We start from the raw sequence: 23,880 nt of genomic DNA on the forward strand, positions 1-23,880 counted from the left end.
TTACTATGCAATGGGGAAAAATGGAGATGATGCTGGAAATATAGTTCATGGTTATGAAGAAAGGGACAAGGAAGGGGTACTGGTTCCCTGGGCCATGGCCACATCACAGCTGCAAGTCTCGGGGCAGGGAAGGGTGGGGATAACATCAGAGGTTCTGTTTCAAGTCTTCAGAGTGGCTTGCCACCTCCCAGGCATCCCAATGGGGAGACCTAACCAAGGCCATTGAAGCAGCCAGCCCAGCTCCAGTGCACTCACCCTGGAGCCCCACCCACCAGCAGCAGCCTGGGCCAGGCCGACTGAGGACTGGGCTGGCAGCAGATGAGCTCATGCCCACAGGACTGGCCAACAAGGCCGGACGCTTCTACTGGTAGGAGCCTGTCAGAACTGCCGGCTGGGGGTCAGGATGAGCTGGAGAGCCCGGTGGTGCCCAGATGCCTATGGCCAGCAGGTCTGCTGAGTGTTTGATTACATTCCCGGGCACCCCAGGCAATACCAGGGCTGGCCGTTCCCACTCCTGCTGAGTTCCGTCTGTCAGCCACGGAGTTGCCATCCCAAGCCCGGCCCCCACGGCCCTCCTACCTTCCACCTTCTGCTTCTCCTTTTCAGCAGCAGCCCTGGCTGCAGAGCCAGGTGGCCTCATCCCCGGATGACTTCATCCTCCTTAAAGGCATCATGTCCCTTTGACAGTCGGGCCTCTAGAGGCTTTCCTGTCCACAGACCAGGCTTCAGGGTCTCTACTTTGTTCCTGTCTCCCAGCTCCACTCTCATCCTGCTCTGTGACCTTCCCCAAGGAGAATGCAGTGTAAAGGAAGGGGCCTCAACCTGGAAAAACAGTTTGCACTTGTCACTGAATGTGTCGCAATGTAACCAGTCCATCAGCCAACTGTCCCCAGTGGGCTGAATCCTCTCTTGCTACTGGTCTTCTAAGGTGGACGACACTCACTTGGCACCTACCCTGTGTAAGCAACGCATGCGGTGCAGTCATGCAGCATTTCCCTCAACTAGGATGACCAGCCATTCTGGTTCTCTTGGGACTATCACAGTTATTGAAAAGTCCTGCATCCTGGGAAACCCCTCAGTCCCAGGCCAACTGGGACGGTTGGTCAGCCAGCCCTGTGCATGCATCTGTGACATGCCTCCTCTGATTATTTGTGTTTGATTTTCACTGAACAAATCTGAACCTTTAACCTGCCCCAGAAGGAGTCAAGGGGGTTCAGTCTTAAATATTCAAATAATACTGTCTATGCTTCCAGACTTTATGAGCACCCTGAAATCTGCTGCCTGGTCAGAGTGTCCTCTGCCCTGTCCCCTCATTTACATCACTGCTCATTCGGTGAGTGCAGCCATATTGCTCTAGAAAGAAAAGCCCAGGAGGGAGGGAGAAAGAGCTCACCTGGTTCATAGGGAAGAAGACAGCTTTCCCCAGGCAAGTAGGGGAAATGGACATGACTCTTCTAGTTCTTTCTTTAGAAGCCTACAGCACCCCTGTATAGACTTTAGAACTCTAGAATGTTAGAGGTGGATGTTAAAGATCAGAGTTCAACACCTTTATTGAAAGAGGGACCCTGAGGTCCAGGAAGGGGATTCAGAATCAGTTATGAACACTGAGGCCTGAGTCCCACCCACAGGGAGTCTGATGTAATTGGTTTGGATCTGGGGCCTGGGCTTCCTAGGTGATGCCAATGTGCAGCCTTGGTTGAGAACCAATGAGTTAGACATAGACCCATCCCTAAGGAACTTCAAATAGAGTAGGGCAGGAGTTAAAGTGAAGAGAGGTACACACAAGGCCAGGGTCACACAAGGGGTCTTGCCAGAGGATTGTGAGGAGAGGGGAGACCCAGGCAATGCACAAAATGCTGGGTTAAGGGCTTCAGACAGACCGGGGCTTGGATCTTAGTTTAGTCTAGACCAGTGACCTTGGCCAAGTAATTAAAGCTTTTCTGAGCTTCAGTTTCTTCACCTGAAACACACATAATGATAATAGCACCTAATCCATTGTGGATTTCAGAGAAATCAGATAATTCATGCAAAGTGCTGACATAAAGATGAGATGTTATTATTATCATTATTATTATTTGAGACGGAGTCTCGCTGTGTCACCAGGCTGGGGTGCTGTGGTGTGATCTTGGCTCACTGCAACCTCCACCTCCTGGGTTCAAGTGATTCTCCTGCCTCAGCCTCCTGAGTAGCTCGGATTACAGGCAAGCACCACCACTCTCAGCTAATTTTCTGTATTTTTAGTAGAGACGGGGTTTCACCATGTTGGCCAGGCTGGTCTCGATCTCCTGACCTTGTGATCCACCTGCCTTGGCCTCCCAAAGTGTTGGGATTATAGATGTGAGCCACCGCACCCAGCCTATTATTATTATTATTATTACTTCTTGCTCAGGTCAGCGGCTTGGTCAGGATGTGCTCACAAAGGGGAGTGGAATATGAGCTATACCAAGACAGAGAGGTACAATTTCAGGAGGAAGAGAGAGAATTTCAGATATCAGGGAATGAGAAGTTTCTGAGCGTGCTTGGAGGGCACTAGGAGTCCATTTCCCTGGTGCACGGGAGACTGGAAGCCTGAAGACCCACCAGAAAGGTGCTGGGGCCAGCAGGGAGAAGGACCAGGAGTGGCTCAGGAGAGTGGTAAGGGAGCTGGGGAGAAGGGGATGGATACCAGCAGCCTTATGAGGCTCCGAAATCCATCCTGATACCCATCTCCCCCTCCTGCAATAGGCTGCAGACAGTCCCTGCACTGGACAGGCTGGAGCCCAGCCTTGGCCCCGGTGAGGCCCCCGGGGGAAGACAGTCGCCTGCCACTCTGCACATGACTAATCAAAGGGCCCGTGGGGTTGCCCTGCCACCCCCTCTCTGGTTAATGCCTAATCGGACCAAACTTGGAGGCTTGGGTGGCAATCAGCCAAGTGGATAATTGCTCAGGTTAGCCTTGATCACAGGCTCCCTGGGAGCAGATCACAGTAGCTCCCTTCACGCTGCAACTCCCTGGGCCTCTCATCTGGGGTGGAGGCAGCTTGTCAGAGGGAAGCCTCAGAGACTCCTACTCGTGGGGAATCCCTCTGGACATCTTGAGCAACACACCATAGCAGCCTGCATGATGCCTGTGGTCATCCGGGATGCTGGTGACAGGTCCCTGAAGGCACAACTCACAGTGACTGCAGCAGCTGCATAAACATCTCACTGAGAGCCAGGAAACAGCAAAAAGCCTCATGGCTCCTGTATGAGCAACAAGACCAGAACCTTCATGGTTTCACTAATCCGTAGGGTACAGCCTAAACTTCTAGACACCTAAGTCCTAGCCACAGAACCAGGCCTCAGTTTTGTCACATGGCAGGGGAAACATCTGTTCTGAGTGGTCCCAGCGCAGTTGTGACCCCATTTAACAAATGCGGAGACAGAGACTTAGCAAATTTAAGTCATTTGCCTTGAGACACATAGCTTATAATAATAATAGCATTAACAACGATACGAATAATTCTTATTTATTAACCAGGTGGAAGAGTTGCTGCTCAACTGGACAACTAGAATTGCTAAGAGTTCAAACTGATTGCTGGGAGAGGTGATAAGCTCCTTGTAATTAGAGGTACGCAAGCAGAGACTCATTTATTTGCCAGGAATGTTGCAGAGGGGCTTCAAGACCTGGGGGGAGGGAGGGGATTAGACAGGATGGTTGCAGAGGGGCTTCAAGACCTGGGGGGAGGGAGGGGATTAGACAGGATGGTTGCAGAGTTGCTTTTGGCTTTCTGGGGCAAGAGCTATATCATTTACCTCTGTGTCCCCAGGGCCTAGTACAGTGTCTGGGAAAAGGTAGACACGGGCCTCACCTCTGCATGAACACACAAAACAAGCAAACAAATGTGTTCTATAACTAAAACCGTGGCAGCAGGGGAGATGAGTGCTAATTCTTGTCTAACTCTTCTCGCTTTCCCTTAAAACACTGGTTCTCAACACAGGGTGCACAGTGGAATCATCTGGGGAGCCAGAACAGAGAAGCACCTCATAAAATGCATCGAAGCCAAGGCGTCCTGCACCCCAGTGAGCCGTCACTCACCGTGCTTTGTGATGCACACAAAATCGGTCTCATGAATCTGTACAATCTTATGAATCAGGTATTCTTGTTACCCCCATTTTATAGATGGGGGAGCCCAAACTTAGAGAGGTTAAGTCAGGTGTGGGGGAAGTCACAGCTGAAAACAATAAGAATAAGAATTACCTTTTATGGGGGACTTTCTCAGCTAAGTCCTTACTGGTTTCTTAGCAACCTTTATCTCATTTAATTCTCATAACAACCTTATGAGGTAGGAGCTATTATTATCCCCATCTTTTCAAAAAAGGAAACTGAGGCTCAGGCTAGGTAACTCACCCAAGCTTACTGAGCTGGTAGGTGGCAGTGCCAGGGTTTCGAACCAGATCTGTCTGGCTCCAAAGCCTTGGGGAAGGGGGTGCTGTGGTTGTCAGTCTCAGATCTGAAGCGTGGAGGAGTGGAGAGAACACTGTTCTGAAAGCCAAGTGACCTTTTCTAGTTCCCTCGTGGTCTCTGTGTGACTGTGTGACCCGGGGCTATCCTACCAGTCCAGGGCCTCAGTTTATCCCTCAGTGCAACCAAGAAGGGAGGTGGAGATGGGCCTGATTTCTCAGCTCCTTTCATTTTCCATGACTCGATTCCCCACCGTGAGTTCTGGGCCACAAACCAGTTGGCTTCCTCCCTCCCTCTCCGTGAGACAGAGAGCTGGCAGGAGGGGATGATCCGCCTCAATTCTCCCACCTCCTTTTTCCTCCTCCTCCTCCTGGGCTGGGACACACCTACTCCAACTTTCTCAGCAGCCTCTCCGGCTGCGGGCTGCGCGCCTTCCTGCTCCGAGTCTCTGCACCTCCCTCTGGAGCCTGTCAGCCTGGCCCTCCTGAGAGGGGCGCCAGCCCAGCAGCCTGCTCTGGGGCACCCTCCCCTACCTGAAGGGCACAGGTAAGAATTGCTGGAGGATGGGAAGATGTGGGGGGGTGGGGGGCGGGCAAAGTTAATCCATTCTCGAGTCTGGTTCCAAAGCAGGCTGGAGTTGGGGACTCCTGGAAGGTAGAGAAGGAACCAGGAGATGGCTGGAGCAGGCACAGAGAGGGAAGACAGGGACATCTGGGCCTGGATCATCTAGGTACACTGAAAGAAGCCAGTGAGGTAGCCAGTCCGCGGCTGGGGATCGGGGCCCAGCAATGCGCAAGGCTGAGACTGTGATCTTGTGGAGGAGGAAGGTCATATTTGCACACGTGGAAAGTTGGATTCTTGTCCTGGAAGAATCAAATCCCCCACTTGGGCTTTCTGGAGATGAGCCTTTAAGAGGACAAGGAGGAGATTTCTTCTGTAGTTTTAGGGGGAAGTGCCAGGGCCAGGAATTGAGAGTTGCTGGCTTCTTGTGTGTGTCCAGGTGGGCACAGGAACATTATCACAGACAAATCTACCCGGCGGCTAAGGGAGAGTCAGATAGTCTGGTCAGCTCTGGTTCTCCAGTGGCTGCTGAGATTAGGACCTCCGCTTCCCTGACTGTAGAATGGGGGCATGCATAGTCTCTAATGGCTGTGGAAGACCGTGAGTCTGAGTGGCACCAACACAGCACTGGAGTTGTTGGGGTGGGAACAGCCCTGCTCCCCTGTCTTGGGGAAAGCAGAAATCTGATGCATATCTCTGGAGGCAGGAGAGCCAGAGTGGAACGCTGAGCAGAGCCACTGGGCTAGAGTTCAGTTCTCAGAGCAGGTGCAGTGCCATTTGCTCCAGCATGGGGAGCAGGGAGGCAGTGCAGAAGTTTGCCAAGGGCTCAGAAAGGCTGCCTCTGTGCCCAGCCTCAATCTGGAGCTGCTGCCTGGACTCAGCGGAGGTGGAGAAGTAGGCTAGGAAGTAGGTGCTTCTAGTCCTTCAGCCCTGCTTTGCAGGTGGGAGCAGAGACTGGACAGGTGAACATGCCTTGCTTGCAGGACCCTACTAAGAATTATCACAGCTTATGCTCATTGAATGCTTCCTGTGCTCTGGGGACTATGCTGAGCATGCATGGTCTTTTGAAATTTTTGAGGTTTCAAATCCAGGCAGTGTGACAGAGTGGGAAGAGAATTTCATTAATCATGTCTCTGTGACTCACAGGCTGTGTGGCCTAGGACAGTTTCTAACCTCTCTGGGCCTATGTCTGAACATATAAAATAAAGGCATTTGGGTGTTTGTTAAGATCCCCTCCTCCCTTTATTTATTTATTAAATATTTACTTATTTTGAGACAGGGTCTCTCTGTCACCCAGGCTGGAGTGCAGTGGCATTATCATGGCTTACTCTAGCTTCCACCTCCTGGGCCCAAGCAATCCTCCCACATCAGCCTCCTGAGTAGCTAGGACCACAGACAAACACCATCACACCTGGCTAATTAAAAAAAAAAATGTTTTTTTGTAGAGACGGGGTCTCACTATGTTGCCCAGGTTGGTCTTGAACTCTTGGGCTCAAACAATTCTTCCACCTTGGACCCCTAAAGTGCTGGGGTTACAGGCATGAGCCACCACACCCGGCCAAGATCCCTTTTGCATCTATTCTGTTGGGTAGACAGAGCAGGAGTGATTGTCTCCATCTTGCTGTTGAAGAACCTTGAGAGGCTCAATGTTCCATGTCCCTGTAAGAGGCAAACTAGGGTCCTCCCCCAGGGCTCTCCATAGAGTACACGTTAGACTTCTTGCAGGAAGATGCTGAATCCATGATGTCAGCTAGCCTGATGCTCAGCTTCTGGCATACTCTAACCTAAGTGCAACTGAACTCACCTTGGCCTGTAAGTTCTCCTTCCAGATGCTTTATGACAGGCTGTGGCACTGGCCTGGTGCTGACCAGTTAAGGCCAGGTGGGAGAGGCTGTCAGGCAGGCGCTAAGTTTTAGAGACAGCCTGTGTGTGTCTGGGGGGAGATGGAGTTGGTACAATTAGGGACCTGCTTGCACCCCCTGGATAATCCCTGTCTTTTGGATTCATTTTGAATGGGGATGGACATGACCTCTAGAAGCCTCCTATGATCCCTGGGCTCCTAGAGTGCAAACTGAGCTAGCTCAGAGCCTCAACACTAGTATTTCTAGGACTGATAGTACTAACACTCACATTCATGATGGAGGTTTCTAGACAGGTTTACAAAGTAAAGTGTGGGTCCAACTCCAGGATATTATTAGCCAAGTGACCTGGACCTCAACTTCTCTAAAACCTCAAGCTCCTCATTTGAAAAATGGGGATTGGCCGGGCGCGGTGGCTCACGCCTGTAATCCCAGCACTTTGGGAGGCCGAGACGGGCGGATCACGAGGTCAGGAGATCGAGACCATCCTGGCTAACACGGTGAAACCCCGTCTCTACTAAAAAATACAAAAAACTAGCCGGGCGAGGTGGCGGGCGCCTATAGTCCCAGCTACTCGGGAGGCTGAGGCAGGAGAATGGCGTGAACCCGGGAGGCGGAGCTTGCAGTGAGCTGAGATCCGGCCACCGCACTCCAGCCTGGGTGACAGAGCGAGACTCCGTCTCAAAAAAAAAAAAAAAAAAAGAAAAATGGGGATCATCATGGTTCTTTCCTCAGAGAATTGATGTGAGAAATGAGGGGGTACATGGAAGGTAATGCAGGAAATGTGTAGGACCTTATTTATTATGTTCATGGTCATCAAATAATTGATTCTTCTCTCTTCCTCCTGGAGTGGGTATCATCTCACAGCACCTTGAAGTGTTCCTTCCTGAGAATGATCACAATTATAATTATTAATTCTTTGTGTAACTTTTTTTATATTGGCTCTCCTACTAAGATAAGCCATGGGTCTGTCTTGCTTACTGCCCGGGCGCCTGGGTGCAGCACAGTGCCTGGCACATAAGAAAAGCTCATTGCCTATCTGCTGGCTGAATGAATGAATCTTCATTTTGAAATCATACATGAGAACTGCTGCTTACTGGAGGACTAAGTATTAGCCCCAACCCATTCATAGATAGAGTCCAGTGGAAGGGCCCTTAGAGATCACTGAGTCAGACAGTTGGTAATGGTGAGGGCTCACCAGGGAAGTCTGGTAACTTGACTGAGGTCACACAGCAGTGGGGAAAACCAGACCACTACGCAGAACTTGGACTTGCCTCTGCTTCACTCTGCCTAGCCCAGTTCAGGAGGTGTTCCTATTTTTTACGTAAGTGGCAGGTCAGTCTTGAAGGCCAGTTGGCTCCCACATCCTCCAGCGGCAATGTGGGATCAGCAATGAGGTTGATCTCTAGATTGTCAGCTGTCTTCCAGGGTACAAAAACATCATCAATCAGACTCCTCTCTGTCAACATGCACCAACAGACACATACACACTCACTCACACATACACACACACACACCACTCCATCACTATTGCCAGTGGGTCAACAGATAGCTGTAACTGTACAACTCGAAGAACCCTTGGGAATTCTCTGAAGTCTCCCTTGAAGAATCATTGCTCCCATTTTACAGATGGAACAATAGCTTTTGAACTACTTGCCTAGAGTCACATAGCCAGTTTGCCTGGGTCGGCATGCAGTCAACAGTGAGCTATTTGTGAGAATTCTCAATGACTTAGACCCTCTATGTGCAGGTCACCAGGTTAGGCCCTTTCACAAACTCCTTCTCTTCTACTCTGCGCTACTGCCCACATCACCCTCTACTGCTTCTTGTTGTCATGGTTTTCAGTGTGGAGACCATGAATAGAGACCCAGAAATGTTAAGCTAATCCCTGTAAGTCACATGGTTCTGTTATCTTAATAGACACTTAATGAGCAGTTACAATGTGTCAGGCCCCCAAACACTCACAGTTGGTAGAGACAGGCCTGTAAATGGGTGGTTTAATATCTCGAAGTAGGTGGTAAAACTCAGGCTGGCATGGGGACCCAGAGGAATGACAGTAGCTGGGTTATAAATTCAATGAAGTTCTTGGAGGAGTTGGCACTGAACATCAGTTTTAAAGGCTGAATGAGAGTTAAATAAGGAAAGAAAAGTGGGAAAGGCATTTAACAGAGGGAAAATAACATATGGAAAGGCACAGCAGTTAAAGAAAACAGCAGATGTGTGCAGGAACCTATAAACTGGGTGGGGAACATCTGGAGACATGGTCCGAGAGATAGGTTGGGGCCAGATCATTGAAGGCCCCAACCTACCTCTTTTTTGTATGTGTCAGGCCAAGGAGCATGGCATTTTCAAAAAAATGTCACATATATATAATGTACTATTGAAGGAAAATTATACACAGAAGTAAACAGAATGGTGTAAAGAAGCCCTATCAATCAGCTTCAACAATTATGTTTATTTTGGGGCATGGGTTGGTTTTTTTTTTTTTTGGAGATGGAGCCTCATTCTGTTGCCCAGGTGGAAAGCCGTGACATGATCTTGGCTCACTGCAACCTCCACCTCCTGGGCTCAAGTGATTCTTGTTCCTCAGCCTCCTGAGTAGCTGGGACTACAGGCGTGTGACATCATACCCAGCTAATTTTTGTATTTTTAGTAGAGAGAGGGTTTCACCATGTTGCCCCAGGCTCGTCTTGAACTCCTGACCTCAAGTGATCTGCCTGCCTCGACCTCCCAAAGTGCCGGGATTACAAGTGTGGGCCACTGCGCCCAGCCTGAGCCACTGTGCCTGGTCAACAATTATGTTTCCTCTATACCTCCTCCAACTCTTCCCCTATCACATGATCTTGAAGCAAAAATCCCCAGATATATGATTGCACCTGAAAATATTTCCATATATCTCTTTAAAACAGAAAGAATTCAGAAAGTATTTTCAGGAGCATGGCTTTTATTTTATAAACATTGGAGGACCGTTAAAGGAGTTTAAGTTAGAGTGCTTTGGCTAGGTAGACCTATCTGCCAGTGAGGTGGAACACCAATTCAAGGAAAGGAGTCAGATTAGAAGGCTAAGATATCCTGTTTTCTCCCCTTTGGCCGATCACAGTGCCTGATATTCCACCACTACCCATTGATTAACAAATTATCTTCTGAAATCCATCTCTTCCTGAAAGGGGCAATGTCATAAGCATTTTCCAGTGTGAGTCTGCAAAAGAGAGAAATCCTCCCTTGCTCCTTTTTCCGTTCCTGGGCGGCCCCTGCAAGACCACCTGAGGCAACAGGAAAATGCCATCTATCCTTCCGCTGGCTGGGGGCAGGGAGCTCACAGATGAGAATTCTCTGGTTCCCATTTGGCTCCAGTGCCCGCAGCAGTTGGCCTGGGCACAAGCCAAGCAGGATGGAACAAGCCAGTGGTGCAGTAACGTCAGCATGTGTGCACGTGTTGGCCTGCGTGTGCTCACGTGTCCAGTGTCAGAGCTGCTGCCTGTCCCTGCAGCATCCTCTCCCCTCAGGGTCTTCCCATTAAATGCAAGGCTCAATGGTGCAAAACGTATCATTTTGGACCCTTGGAAGCTTAGCCTGAGGAAGCGGTAGAGATCGCTATCAGTATGGCACGTGGCTCTGGAGCTGGGGTGCTGGAGTTCCAGTCCTGGCCTTAACACTTTCCATCTCTGTTACCTTAACGCATGATTCCACCTTTCTGAGAGTTGTATAATGCTGTCTATCGCACAGAGCTGCTGAGAGTTGATGCATGTAGAGTGCTTAGCATAGTCGGCACAAGCTAAGAACTCTCTAAATGTTAGTTACTATTATAGATTTAGGGGCTCATGAAGTCTTGGGAATTGACTCAGAGAATTATAGCATCTTGAAAAATTCCTAGAAGCTCAAACTCTTGGAAGCGTATATTAGAGAACCCTATTGGATCCCTGGTACACTCTCTACTCTGTCCTGGTAGTGTATGACAAATTCAAAAACAGAACACATAAATTGTAAGTTATGGCTGATAATTTTTTTTTTTCCTTGAGATGGAGTCTTGCTCTGTTGCCCAGGCTGGAGTGCAATGATGCAGTCTCAGCTCACTGCAACCTCCACTTCCCGGGTTCAAGTGATTCTGCTGACTCAGCCTCCCAAGTAACTGGGATTACAGGCATGTGCCGCCATGCCCGGCTAATTTTGTATTTTTAGCAGAGATGGGGTTTCACCATGTTGGTCAGGCTGGTCTCGAACTCCTGACCTCAAGTGATCCAATGTGCTTCGGCCTCCCAAAGTGCTGGGATTACAGGCAGGAGCCTGGCCACAGCTGATGAATTTTTATAAAGTGAACTCAGATGGTAGTTAACCAGTAACTGGAGCAAAAAGCAGATGTTCCCGGCCCCTGAAATCCCCCTGGTGCCCCTTGCCAGTCACTGGCCCCTGTTGAGTGACTGTTATTCAGATGGCCAGGCTATTCTCAATGCCTCTGAGGATGGCCATGTCACTCCTTCTTTAGGGGCTATTTACTGTTGTTAGGAGAACTCCAATTATTAGAGAGGTCCAGTGAGTTAATTTGGAAGTTGCTAAATTAAACTTTACCTTAAATTATTTAATTTTTACTGTCATATTTCAGAGGCAGCCTAATTTAGAGGCAAGTTTCCCAAATGTCTGGGGCTGTTTTTTAAAAACTACAAATTACTTAGCCCCATCCTAAGTCTACAAAATTAGATGGAGGAGTGTGAGGGTGAAGGACGGGAATCTATATATATATTTAAGCTCCAAGGGCGCTCGAGGTGAGGTCTAACTGGGCTTGGTAGCCATTGGACTAGCGGTTCAGAGTTTGGACTCAAGTCAGATAGACCATTTGTTCCAATCCGTGCTCCACACTGACTGGCCATTGACCTTGGACAAGTCACATGGCCTTTCTGACCCTCAGTTTTTTCATTTGTGAAATGGAGACAGATGAAAGGATAGTACCTGCCTCTGTGGGTTGCTGAAAGGCACTGAGACATCCACAGCACAAGCGCTCACTAAATGCTAGGTGCTATAATCAACATTACTATTATACTGGGCAGAGACCGTATGCGATGGAGCCAAGGGAGTGCTGAATCTGGCATCTGAAGTTTTGTGTTTGAGTCTTGACCGGGCCACTTGCTAGCGGTATATGACCTTGGACAAGTCTTTTGAGCCCCCATCTCCCGGCCTTGACTTCCCCATCTACAAAATGGAAATACTCCTTGCTTCCTTCCTAGGGTCTTTGAAGGAATTAAATAAGAAAATGGACCAGAATATTGCTCCAAGAACAGAAAAATGCTGCAGGAAGTAAACCCCAATGAGCTGGAACCCAGCTAAGCCTGGGAACCCTGTGGAAAGTGGCCTTGCCATTGTCCTCGTGGTTCTGTGAGGGCAGGCCGGGCAGGGGAGGGTAAAGGGAACCGTTGAGGTGTCAGTTTTCCACAGCCCTGGTATGCCCTGGCATGGTTCCTGAGCTTCTTGGTTTCTGAGAGCTGTCTCCTTCCTGGTTCCTGGGGCAGGAAGGGTCCAAGATCCCATAGCTGTGAAATCCCATGCAATTTGCAGGTAGTCCAAATGCTTTTATTATTTTAATGTCTTCTTCTTTTTTAATTAAAGTCTTCTTTGAAGTCATTTACTAGTGTTTTAAAAACTTTTTTTTTGAGACAGAGCCTCGCTCCGTCACCCAGGCTGGAGTGCAGTGGTACAGTCTCAGCTCACCACAACCTCTGCCTCCCAGGCTCAAGTGATTCTTGTGCCTCAGTCTCCCAAGTAGCTGAGATTACATGTGTATGTCATCACACCCAGCTAATTTTTTTATTTTTACTAGAGACGGGGTTTCATCGTGTTGGCCAGGCTGGTCTTGAACTCCTGACCTCAAGTGATCCACCCACCTTGGCTTCCCAAAGTGCTGGGATTACTGGCGTAAGCCACCATGCCTGGCTCCTAAAAAAAACCTTTTTAATGAAGTATAATATGCATACAGAAAAGTGCGCAAATCACAAGGGTACAGCTCAATTAATTTTTCAGAAACTCACCAGCTCCCAGATTAATAAATAGAATATTACTACTATCGCAGAAACCCTCTTTGTACCCTTTTCAGTCACTCACCACTTCCCTCCCCCATAAGAGTGACTCTATCTTAATCTAATCTATAGATTTGTTTTGCCTGTTTTTAAACTTTATAAACATGGACTACCACAGTATGTACTTTTTAATATATGGCTTCTTTTGCCCCATATTTTGTGAATGGGATTCATCTCTGTTGTGCCTGGAACAGCAGTTCATTTTCTTTGCTGTGTAGTATTCCATTATGTGACCGTACTGAAATATACTTGTCCATTCTGCTCTTGATGGCCATTTGGTTTGTTTCCAATTTGGGGCTGCTATAGCTAGCGCTGCTTTGCATAGTCTTGTGATGAATCTTTTGGTGAACATATGTTCACACTTCTGTTGACCTAGAAGTGGAACTGCTGGGTCATGAGCTGTGCATATATGAATGGAACTCTCTTATTTTCAGGTTAAGTTCTATTTATTACAAGTAGAACATGGCTCCCCAGGGTTCAGTATCTATCTAGAAGATCAAAAGACCCCAGGAAGATGAAAAGCTGCCTCTGGGGTTGGAGATGCTGATGAACAGAGGCGTGTGCAGACAGTGACATGTGTAGGCTCAGAGACTTCCAGGTGATAAAGTTAGGCATGAAACTCAGATCTGTTGCGTTCCTTCTCCCATCTGCTCTTCTGTTTGACTTTAGCAGTAACGTTGTGTCCACTTTGCTTGAGGGCCAGTGTTCCCCACACCAACAGTCAGCAGACCACCTACAGGGGAAATATGAGTCCCACTTTGAGTCCCACGGCAGCCCTCCTGAAACAGGCTTTTGGAGGAAGAGGTTGCGATTTTTAACACAGTGACATTTGAGAATCACTTCTCTAGCCTGAACAATTTCTAGAGACTGCACTCTTTTCCTGATGTCCTCCATCCCCTCTCTGCCAGGGCGTAGGATCAGGCCACATTTGGGATATCAACTTTGAAAAGAGGCATGGTAGAGTGTAAGATCCTAAAGAAAGAGATGGTTCCCTTGTTCAGCAGTTCTCGAACACCGGTCATACCAAAATCACCCAGGGAACTTGTTAAACATCTATTTCTGAGCCCCACCCCTAAGGATTTTGATTCATTAGATCTGGGGTGGGGCTGGGAATATATATATTTTTAACCTTCACCCCCATCCCCTTGGGGAATTCCTAATGGTGGGAATCACCAGTTCAATCCACCGGCCAGCTTTGTAGATGAGAACACAGACGGGCCCAGCCGCTCTGTTGAGTTTTGTGTCTGCTGATGGCTGGGTGGAGCAGTTGCCTTGGCTAAGAAAAATTGGTATGTGTGGACGGAACCCAGGGGGCTTGAATGTTGAACACGGGGACTTGGCCTGCAGCCCACCGGCAGCGGCTCATTTGCATCTCATTAGTATGCACCTTGGGTTACTCAGGGTGCTCCCAAATCATCCCTGACCTCTCTCGTGCCTTGGCTCTGCAGTTAGGTTCAGCCAGCTCAGCAGCAGGACTGGATGCATCAGACAGCAGAGAGCCTGTCTTGCCCCACTGCCAGAGCGCAGCTCCCACCTGCAGCAACCTGCCTGCCTGCCTGGCTTTGTCCTAAGCTGTTCTACTCAGAGGGGAGAGGACAGACAGATGGCTGGGCTGGGCTGGGCTGGGCCAGGCTGGAGGAAATGGGAATGAGAGGGGAGACTGGAAATGAAACCTATGCTGAGAATCTGTGTTTGCTGGCAGAGAGGATCTGAGGTTATGTGATCCCTGATATGGGGGAGGGATCATATCATCCTTCCCCTTCACAGTTGCTCTTTCTAACCCATGGGCATGGGGAGCGGGCCAGGGGGACTGTTGGACACACAGGTGATCTGAGTTTTATCCTGGCTTGGCTCATACTAGCTGTGTGATCTCAGGAGTTAAATAACCTCTCTGAGTCTCAGTTATCTCATCTACAAAATGAGGATAATTATAAGGTTGCTGTAAGCAAGCTTAAAAGAGATAATGCCTGCCAAGTGCTCACCACAGGGCCTGGCACCCAATAAATGTTCAATAAAAGTCAGCTGTGAGCAGCTGCATGCGCCTCTGCAAGCACTCCATAGTTCCAACCTCACCGTCTTCGGGGCAGCTGATGAGAGCTCAGCAGAGGGTTAGCTCAGGGAGGTAGGAAAGCTGGGACTAGTCTCCGTTCCCAGATGGATGGGTGGAGTCTCCATTAAATGAGGGGATTTGCTCAGGGCTCTCTCACTGGGCCTCCTGCTTGGTCCTCCGATATAATACCAAAGGAGTAGGGTCTGAGGTCCCTGGATTGTCATCTTCATCACAGCAGCTACCTCGCGGGGGCTCACACGCAAGCCACTGTGCCCACCGCTTTGTGCCCTTCTTCTTAGTTCTGACCCTCATAACATAAATGAGGGAATGATTATGTTCCCTTGTTTACGCCTGAAGAGACCGAGCCTTTGTCAGGTCCCATGATTTGCTCAACATTACATACAACCAGCAGTGGGCCAGGGCAGGACTCCAACACAGGCATCCCCTCTCCAGAGCCTGAGTGTGTGGCCTGACTGTAGCCACCCCACCTCCTGCAGGTGCCTGAGTTAGAGGCAGAACCTGGTTGGGAGTGGCCACGTGAGACTGATGGGCTCACGGAAGGGAACAAGGAGAAGCTTCTGTTTCAGCAGTTAAGAGGAACAGTATTCCTTTTGCTGTTGGCCACAGGGCCTGCTGGATCCTGGGAAGACCGCTTATTGTGTCTTGGAGAGAGACAAGAAGGGGGCCCAGAGTGGTCACCCCAACATGTCAGTGGCAGAGCACAAAAGATCGGGAGATGTATGTTTTTATAGAATGTGCAGGACATTTTCTACCTGGTGTTTTCACTGTCAATACTCTTCTGACCACTCTGCCCCCTCTTCAACTCTGAAGGAGGTCACATCTGTTATTATTTTAATGGTGCTCAAGTTGTTGCTTGAGCTTTGCTGCAAATCACTGCAAAAACAGAAGGAATGTCACAAAGACCCGTGTGTGTGTGTGTGTGTGTGTGCACGTGTGTGTAAGGGACCCTCCCACAAAAGGCTCCTGGGGCACGAGTGAGGGTCAGCACACGTACAGAAAAGAATTCCTACATTCTACACAGATTTTTTTGAGCACCTACTGTAATGGTAACAACCACCACCCATTAGCGACCTTCTGCATGACTGGCGCCATGCCAAATGCCATCCATGCATGTGTTCATTAAATCCTCCAGGAAGGTGTTACTAGCCCCATTTCACAAATGGGGAAACTGAGGCTTAGATAGGCTCAGCTTTGCCCCTCAATGCAAGCAGAGGCTGTTTTGAGGGCAGGTCTCATCCTGAAACCAGTTCTTTCTCCCTGCACTCTCCTCTTGACTAATGCAGAAGACCTTGGCCTTGTGGGTTCCTGAGGATCCTACAGGTTGACAGCGGAGCTGGGGTTGGGAGAACAGCATGGCCAGTGGCAAAATCCCAGGATGGGGAGCCTGGGTTCTGGTTCCAATTCTGCCACCAACATGCTATGCAACTTAAAGTGACCCCTTCCCTTCTCTGGGAATAGTTTTCTCGTCTTTATTAAACAGAGCTTGGACTCATAGTTGTCTTCAAACTGTGCCCTAGGGAGGCCGTGGATTTCACTGACAAAGGGACGATGCATAGGGGATGGGTCTCTGGGGCTCCTCTCACATCTATCATAGCAGGTCTGTTTCAATCTACTTAACATAACAAGAATGATAGTTATAAAATAACAACAGCTAGCATTTATTTAGCAACTACTAGGTGCCATGCATGTGCTGAATGTTCAACAGGTACCATCTAGTTCTACCTTCAGAACACTATCTGAGGTGGGTTCAGTTAGTATCTTTCTCTCTCTTTTTTTTTTTTTAAAGTATTTGCTTATTTGTATTTTAAATTGACAAAATTTGTATATATTTATGGTGTGCAACATAATGTATTGATAATGCATGCATTGTGGAATGGCTAAACCAAGCCATTTAACACATCCATTAACTCATATGCCTTTTTAAAATTATTATTTTTTTATATTTTAGAGATAGGGTCTTGCTCTGTCACCCAGCCTGGAGTGCAGTGGTGTGATCATTGTTCACTGCAGCCTCAAACTCCTGGGCTCAAGCAATCCTCCCATCTCAGCCTTCTGAGTAGCTAGGATTACAGATGCAAACCACCACACCTGGCTAATTTTTAAATGTTTTGTAGAGATAGGATCTCGATATGTTGCCAAAGCTGGTCTCAAACTTCTGGCTTCAAGCAATCCTCCTGCCTTGGTCTCCCAAAGCTCTGGTATTACAGGCATGAGCCACCATGCCTGGCCCCTACATGCTTTTTTTTTTGTGATGACAACATTTAAAATGTATTCTCTTAGCAAATTTTCAAGTACAATATACAATGCATTTATTAATTATAGTTACCATATTGTACCAATAGATCTCTTGAACTTACTTCCCTTCCAAACAGAGAGCCCCAGAAGTGGGCCTGGATTTGTTGATCCCTCAGAACTCCTACTTTCCCTCCTTCCTACCCCAAGCCCTGTGTTCCTGATGTTCCCTCTGGCTTAGGAATTTTTCAACTCCAAATGGAAATTTTGTATTCTTTGACCACCTCCCCAATCCCCACCCTCACCCCAGCCACTGGTAACCATCATTCTATTCACTGTTTCTATGAGTTTAACCTTTTTAGAATTCACACAGAAGTGAGTATATGTGGATTCTAAAAAAGTATTTGCGGCCGGGCGCGGTGGCTCAAGCCTGTAATCCCAGCACTTTGGGAGGCCGAGACGGGCGGATCACAAGGTCAGGAGATCGAGACCATCCTGGCTAACACGGCGAAACCCCGTCTCTACTAAAAACACAAAAAATTAGCCGGGAGAGGTGGCGGCGCCTGTGGTCCCAGCTACTCGGGAGGCTGAGGCAGGAGAATGGCGGGAACCCGGGAGGCAGAGCTTGCAGTGAGCTGAGATCTGGCCACTGCACTCCAGCCTGGGCGACAGAGTGAGACTCCATCTCAAAAAAAAATAAAAAATAAAAAATAAAAAAATAAAAATAAAAAAGTATTTGCAGTATTTGTCCTTATGTATTTGGCTTATTTCACTTAACATAATGTCCTCCAGGTTCATACATGCTGTCACAACTGACAAAATTTACCCACCTTTTAAGGCTGAATGATATTCTCTTGTGTATATAGGCCATATTTTCTTTATTCATTCATCTGCTGATGGACATTTAGGGTAATTCCGTATCTTGGCTATTGCGAATAATGCAGTAAACACGGGCCTGCAGGTATCTCTTTGACATACTGATTTCGTTTCCTTTGGATGTATACCCAGTGGTGGGATTGCTGGAGCATATGGTAGTTCTATTTTTTATTTTTTGGGGAACCTCCATACTGTTTTCCGTAATGGCTGTACTAATTTGCATTTCCACCGACAGTGTCTGACGGTTCCCTTTTCACCACATTCTCTTCAACAGCTGTTATCTCTTGTCTTTTCGAGAATAGTCATCCTAACACAATCTAATTGTGGCTTTAAGTAACTCTCTTTCAAAGGTGAAGAAAAACAGAGGCTCAGAGATCAAGTTATCCAAGGTCGCCTCAGTTGGGACTTGAGGTCTGTGTTTGAAAACTCATCCTTTCGCAAAGGATTCCACTGGATCAAAGTGGCAAGAAGCACAGGAGAGTAAGCACCCCACAAAACGAGACCCATTCAGCAGGTACATTCTGGCCTTTGCATTTTGTTCTCTTCTCCATCTGAAAGCCGCTTTCTAGTCCTCCTGGAGAGTCTGTTCTGTGTTTAGTTTCTAATGAATAAATACCAGGCCGTGTTCTGCTAAGCTGGAGTTGGCTTTGATCTTTTTTTTTTTTTTTTTTTCACCTTTCCCTTTTCATGGATTTTAATGGTTTTCATCTAACAAACTCCTCCTACCAGAGAGCCCCAGAAGAAGTGGGGCTAGAGTTGTTGATCCCTCAGGATTCTTCCCTTCTCTCCCTGCCACCCCAGGCCCTCCAGTTCTGAGGTTCCCTCTGGCTTAGGGATTTTTCAGCGGCAAATGCAAAGCTCATAGATCCGTATAAACAATCCTAAGAGGAAGAGACCCCAGACACGCCTCTTCCTCTCTCTGGGCCTCATTGAGTATCAGGATCTGCACTCTCAGAAACCCGCAGCGGCGTTTTCCTTGCTGCCATCTCAGGGCCTTTGCGTTGCCTGTTCTGTCTGGAACTCTCTTCCTCAAGACAGCTCTGTGGCTCTCTTCCTCACTCTGTTCAGCTCCCTGCCCAAATGTCACCGTGTCATATGGGACTTCCCTGACTCCCCTTTAAAAAACAGCATCTCCCCTCCGTGCTGTACCTCTTGCCCCACATGATGTTTCTTTATATTGCTTTTCATCACTTGGCACAGTCAATATTTTCTTGTTTATTGTCTCTCTCTGCTACTAGAATACAGTCTCCACAAGAGCAGAAACCTCATCTCTCTTGTTCGCTGCTCTAGATGCCTGGCACAGGGCAGGCCCTCAGTGAGTGTTAAATGACTGACTGACTGACTGAATGAATGAATGAATGACTTTGGCAGAGGAAGCTCAATAATAAAACACTTTCTTCACGTCCCCCACTTTGTTCCTTTTCTTCCCCAAAGCCCAGGCCACTGGAAGCCCTTTTCTTCCTTCAAATAGTCATTTCTCCAGGGTCATACTATGACTTTTGAGCCTCTAAGCATCTTAGTCTTTGTGGGCCCCTTCTTCCATGAAACAATGATAAATTATAATTATGTAGTCATAAATTAAAAATGATGTTCTATGACAGCATTGGTATAAAGATGCATATATAGTCATGTACCACATCATGACATTTTGGTCAGTGTGGGACTGCATATGTGAGAGTGGTCTCATAAAATTTTAATGCCATACTTTTCCTGTACCTTTTCTATGTTCAGTTACACAAATACTTACCATCGTGTTACAATCACCTACACTATTCAGTACAGTAGGAGCTGTATAAGTTTGCATCCTAGGAGCAATAGGCTGTACCACATAGCCTAGGTGTATACTAAGCTTCACTATCTAGGTTTGTGTAAGTGCACTCCATGATGTTTGCACAATGACAAACTTGTGCAAACTTCTCGAAAACCATGAAAGACTCCCTACTACTAAGGAAAGAAATTATTTTAGTAGCTAAGACTTGACTAGCAGGTACCTAGAATGTCACTATTCTTTCACTTACAGTTTTTATTCTGGTTCAAATAGTGACACATTTCTCAGAATGTATTCCCATTGTTAAGTGAGACATACCTGTGTTATTATATATCCAAACTCTTCAACCTAAAAGTTTTTCTTTCTTTTGTATTTAAAATAAACTAAAACATTTATTATTGATTCCATTTTCAAATTTAAAAGGAAATTCTCAATAATTTATTAACTATAGTAACTTTCTACAGTAGTCCTCATTCCTGAAAAGATGCTTAAAAACCCCAAAAACCTATAGTATAACTTAATTGATTTAAACTAGGGGTGAGTGAAATGTTTTTAAATGTTCTCCTGGTAATTCTAATATGCGCTAATAGTTGAGGCCCACTGTTCCAGATAATATCTCCCAGTTTGCTCCCTCAGATCATTCCCATCCTCCTCTAAGACATAATTTGGGGGCATAGTCATTCCAAAAGCTAACCATTTTAAAAATACCCCCTTGTTCCTACACCATACTGCTAAGTATATTTATGAATTTTAGCTTTTTCCCTTCCATATCTTTCTAGCCCACATATTAAGATCTCAATTTTTCTTAAGAGATTCTCCCTTTTCATTCTGCTTTAATAGTATGTGTAGTCCTGGGTCCTGGGTGTGCCCACTGTGCCTTATAGATGAGTGGACCCAGCATTCTTCTCTGAATCTCATGAATCCTGTGGTTCCTATGCCATGTTCTCTAGAGCTGGGCTGTCCAATGTGGTAGACACAAGTCACGTGTGGCTTTTAAAATTTAAATTAATTAAAATAAGATAAAACGAAAAACTCAACTCCTCAATTGTACTAGCTGCATTTCAAGTGCTCAATAGCCAGCCACGCATGGCTCGTGGCTCCCACCCTGGACAGCACAGAGACAGAACACTTCACCACTGCAGAAAGTTCTGCTGGAAAGCGCAGCTCTAGAGTGAGCCCCAGCTACTCCAGGCCTCTGGGATGTCTCTCTTCTTAGAATGTGGATTCCTATTCTGTGCCGGTGCTTGCATCCATCACCTACTAGATGAGTGAACCTGGGCACAGTCTTCAAATTATCCAAGCCTCAATTTCACAATTACAGATTCAGAGTAATGAATGTCATAGTACAGATGATGATGGTACATCACTAACTGGTACTGAGTGTGTTCCAGTGCTAGGTATTTGCCGTACTTTAACTCATTCAGCCTTCTCAAGAACTCCACGAGCTAAGTACCATGATCATCTCCCTTTGACTGAAATCAGCAAGGTTAAATGACCACTCAGGGCCACACAGCTGATAAACAGAGAGCTGGGATTTGAAACCAGGTCTGTCTGATATCAGAGCCCACTTTCTTAGCTTTTAATTCTGTCAAGTACTGCATACTCTACCCAAAGACCAAGTGAGATAACGCATGCAAATGCTTACTTGAAAACTTATAGATTATCATACAGATGTAAGACAGAATAATTTTTGTCATCAATAATAAAAAGAATACTAATAAATAATGGGACCCCATGTCCCAGCTCTCTTTCATCCATGTTTTAGATAAGGATTTTCTTTTTAGCCATTTCTAATTCCAGACTAGGACAGGTCTGGCTTTTACAGTCAACCCCTCTAAGATGGCCTGTCTGCCAGCTGACCTTCAGACTGCCATTTACTGAGCCATTATTTGTTCTAATAAGGTGTTACTCTGCATTTTTCCTCCCTGTGCTTTCACCTGTCAAATTTTCTGTTTTCCATGTAGTCCTGGGAAGTAGGTAGGAGTAGCTATCATTATCTCCATTTTACAGACAGGCAAATTGAGGCCCAGGAGAGATTCTGTGGCATTCTCAAGTCACAGGACCCATCAATGGCTCCAACCACTGACTCCACTCCTGGCCACATCCAGTTCTTTGTTTTGTTACATGAGAATTCAACAGTGGCTGCCTACTAACTAACAAATGACTCACATGTTCATACAAGTTTCTTGAAAGTAAACTAAGCCTCTCTACCCTCAGTGAACTCCAGTTGTCTTAAACCAACAAAGCTGGTGTTCAAGCCCTGTCCATACCAGAGTGGGAGTCTTGAACGGGAAAATCCCTTTTTTGGTCTAATGTCAGATTACTCATCCCAATGATGTAGCCCTGTCCTGGTCCTGCTTCTTCTCAAAAACCGTCAATGACTCCCTACTACCAAGGAGAGAAATTATTTCAGTGGCTAAGACTTGACTCGCAGGAACCTCGAATGTCACCATTCTTTCATTTACAGTTTTTATTCTGGTTCAAAGCACAGTCCCTCTTAATTTATTTCTCTCACCTCCTTAAGGTTTTTCATAAATAGAATATATTTAGGATTCTTTCTTGAGAGTCACAAGAGCCAGTCTTAGCACTGAACACGTGGGGCAGACGGTAGGACAATTAGAGGGGTTTGGAATCACCAATCCATTACAGCCCTTCCCTCTATATGCACACACATTATTTACAGATGAGGAAAAAGGTCCACATGGCTTAGGTGACTTGCTTGACCAAGAACAGACAGAGAATGAGTGACTTTAGGTCTCAGCCTCCCAGAACCCAGGTCAGGGGGGATCAGTTTATTACACTGACTCTCAAACAAGCATTGGCAGGTGTATAACCCTGATCCACAACCAGAGGAAATCCCTTCACTGCCTTTGCAGGGCTCGTTTAGGGTCTGATAGAGACCATAGGTGTGCACAGGCCAAAGAACCATGCCTGTATGAGTTGGAAGGGCCGTCAGAATGCTTCTTATCTCCCCCAAGGACAAATACCCTCCTACAGGAGAATATGCTCCTCAGGTGGCCGCCCAGATTCTGCTTGGATTCCCCCAGTGAGGAGGAGCTCTCCACGTTCAAACTTTTATCCATGAGTTGGATAAAGACATGGATGTTACCACTATCAGGTTTCTGAATGTCGGAATCAAGATCCTGAGAAGCTGGAGTAGAGAGCTGAAACACAGGGTGAACTGAATCACAACCTCTTTAAAGCCCTACAGCGCTAAGTTGCAGAAAATCAGCCTGCACAAGCATAGATCAGGGATGACGGAATAATTTGTCTGAAAGTGTTTTTTGCTTTGTTTTGTTTTGTTTGAGATGGAGTCCTGCTCTATCACCAGGCTGGAGTGCAGTGGCGCGATCTTGGCTCACTGCAACCTCCAACTCCCTGGTTTAAGCGATTCTACTGCCTCAGCCTCCCGAGAAGCTGGGATTATAGGCACGTGCCACCATGCCTGGCTAATTTTTGTCTTTTTAATAGAGACGGAGTTTCACCATGTTGGCCAGGATAGTCTTGATCTCCTGACCTCATGGCCTCCCAAAATCCTGAGATCACAGGCATGAGCCACTGCACCTGGCCTGAAAGTTTTTATTATCCACAAACTCAACTGTTAATAGTATAAGCCAGGTGCTAAAAAGTAGTATTACTGGGTAATATTTGTTGAAAACTGTATCATGTATTGTGCTCAGCACTTATGTGCATTAACTCACTTTCATTCTCAAAATGATCTCAGGAAGCAGGGAAACTAAGGATCAGAAAAGGCAAGCCATTTGCCCAAGGTCACATAGCCAGAGTCTGTGTGTTGTTAGCCACCTTTTCCCGCCTTCCACATCTTTGAAAGGGGGCTGGGAGTTACATGGAGGCAAAGTTGGTTCATACATGTATCCTAAAAGGGTCCATTCATGGCCAGGTAGACACAGAACTAATGTACCCACACAATTATTCAAAAAATTGACTACTAAGTATGCATGTGTGCCGTCTTGTAAATGTGCATATTCACTCAGATGCAGGTCTCTTTCTGGGCCTGAGGAGCC

General features: G+C 47.0%; 1 protein-coding gene across 1 annotated transcript in view; it reads left to right on the forward strand.

Moving 5' to 3' along the window:
• Nucleotides 1–4,801: 4,801 nt before the first annotated feature.
• Nucleotides 4,802–23,880, forward strand: part of FAT2 (FAT atypical cadherin 2) — an 88,722-nt gene continuing 69,643 nt past the window's right edge. The window contains exon 1 of the mRNA XM_050793611.1: nucleotides 4,802–4,969. The gene's annotated coding sequence lies outside the window, so the exon portion shown is untranslated. The remainder of the gene's footprint in view (nucleotides 4,970–23,880) is intronic.

The sequence above is a fragment of the Macaca thibetana genome, chromosome 6, assembly GCF_024542745.1.
Source record: "Macaca thibetana thibetana isolate TM-01 chromosome 6, ASM2454274v1, whole genome shotgun sequence".
Taxonomy (NCBI): domain Eukaryota; kingdom Metazoa; phylum Chordata; class Mammalia; order Primates; family Cercopithecidae; genus Macaca; species Macaca thibetana.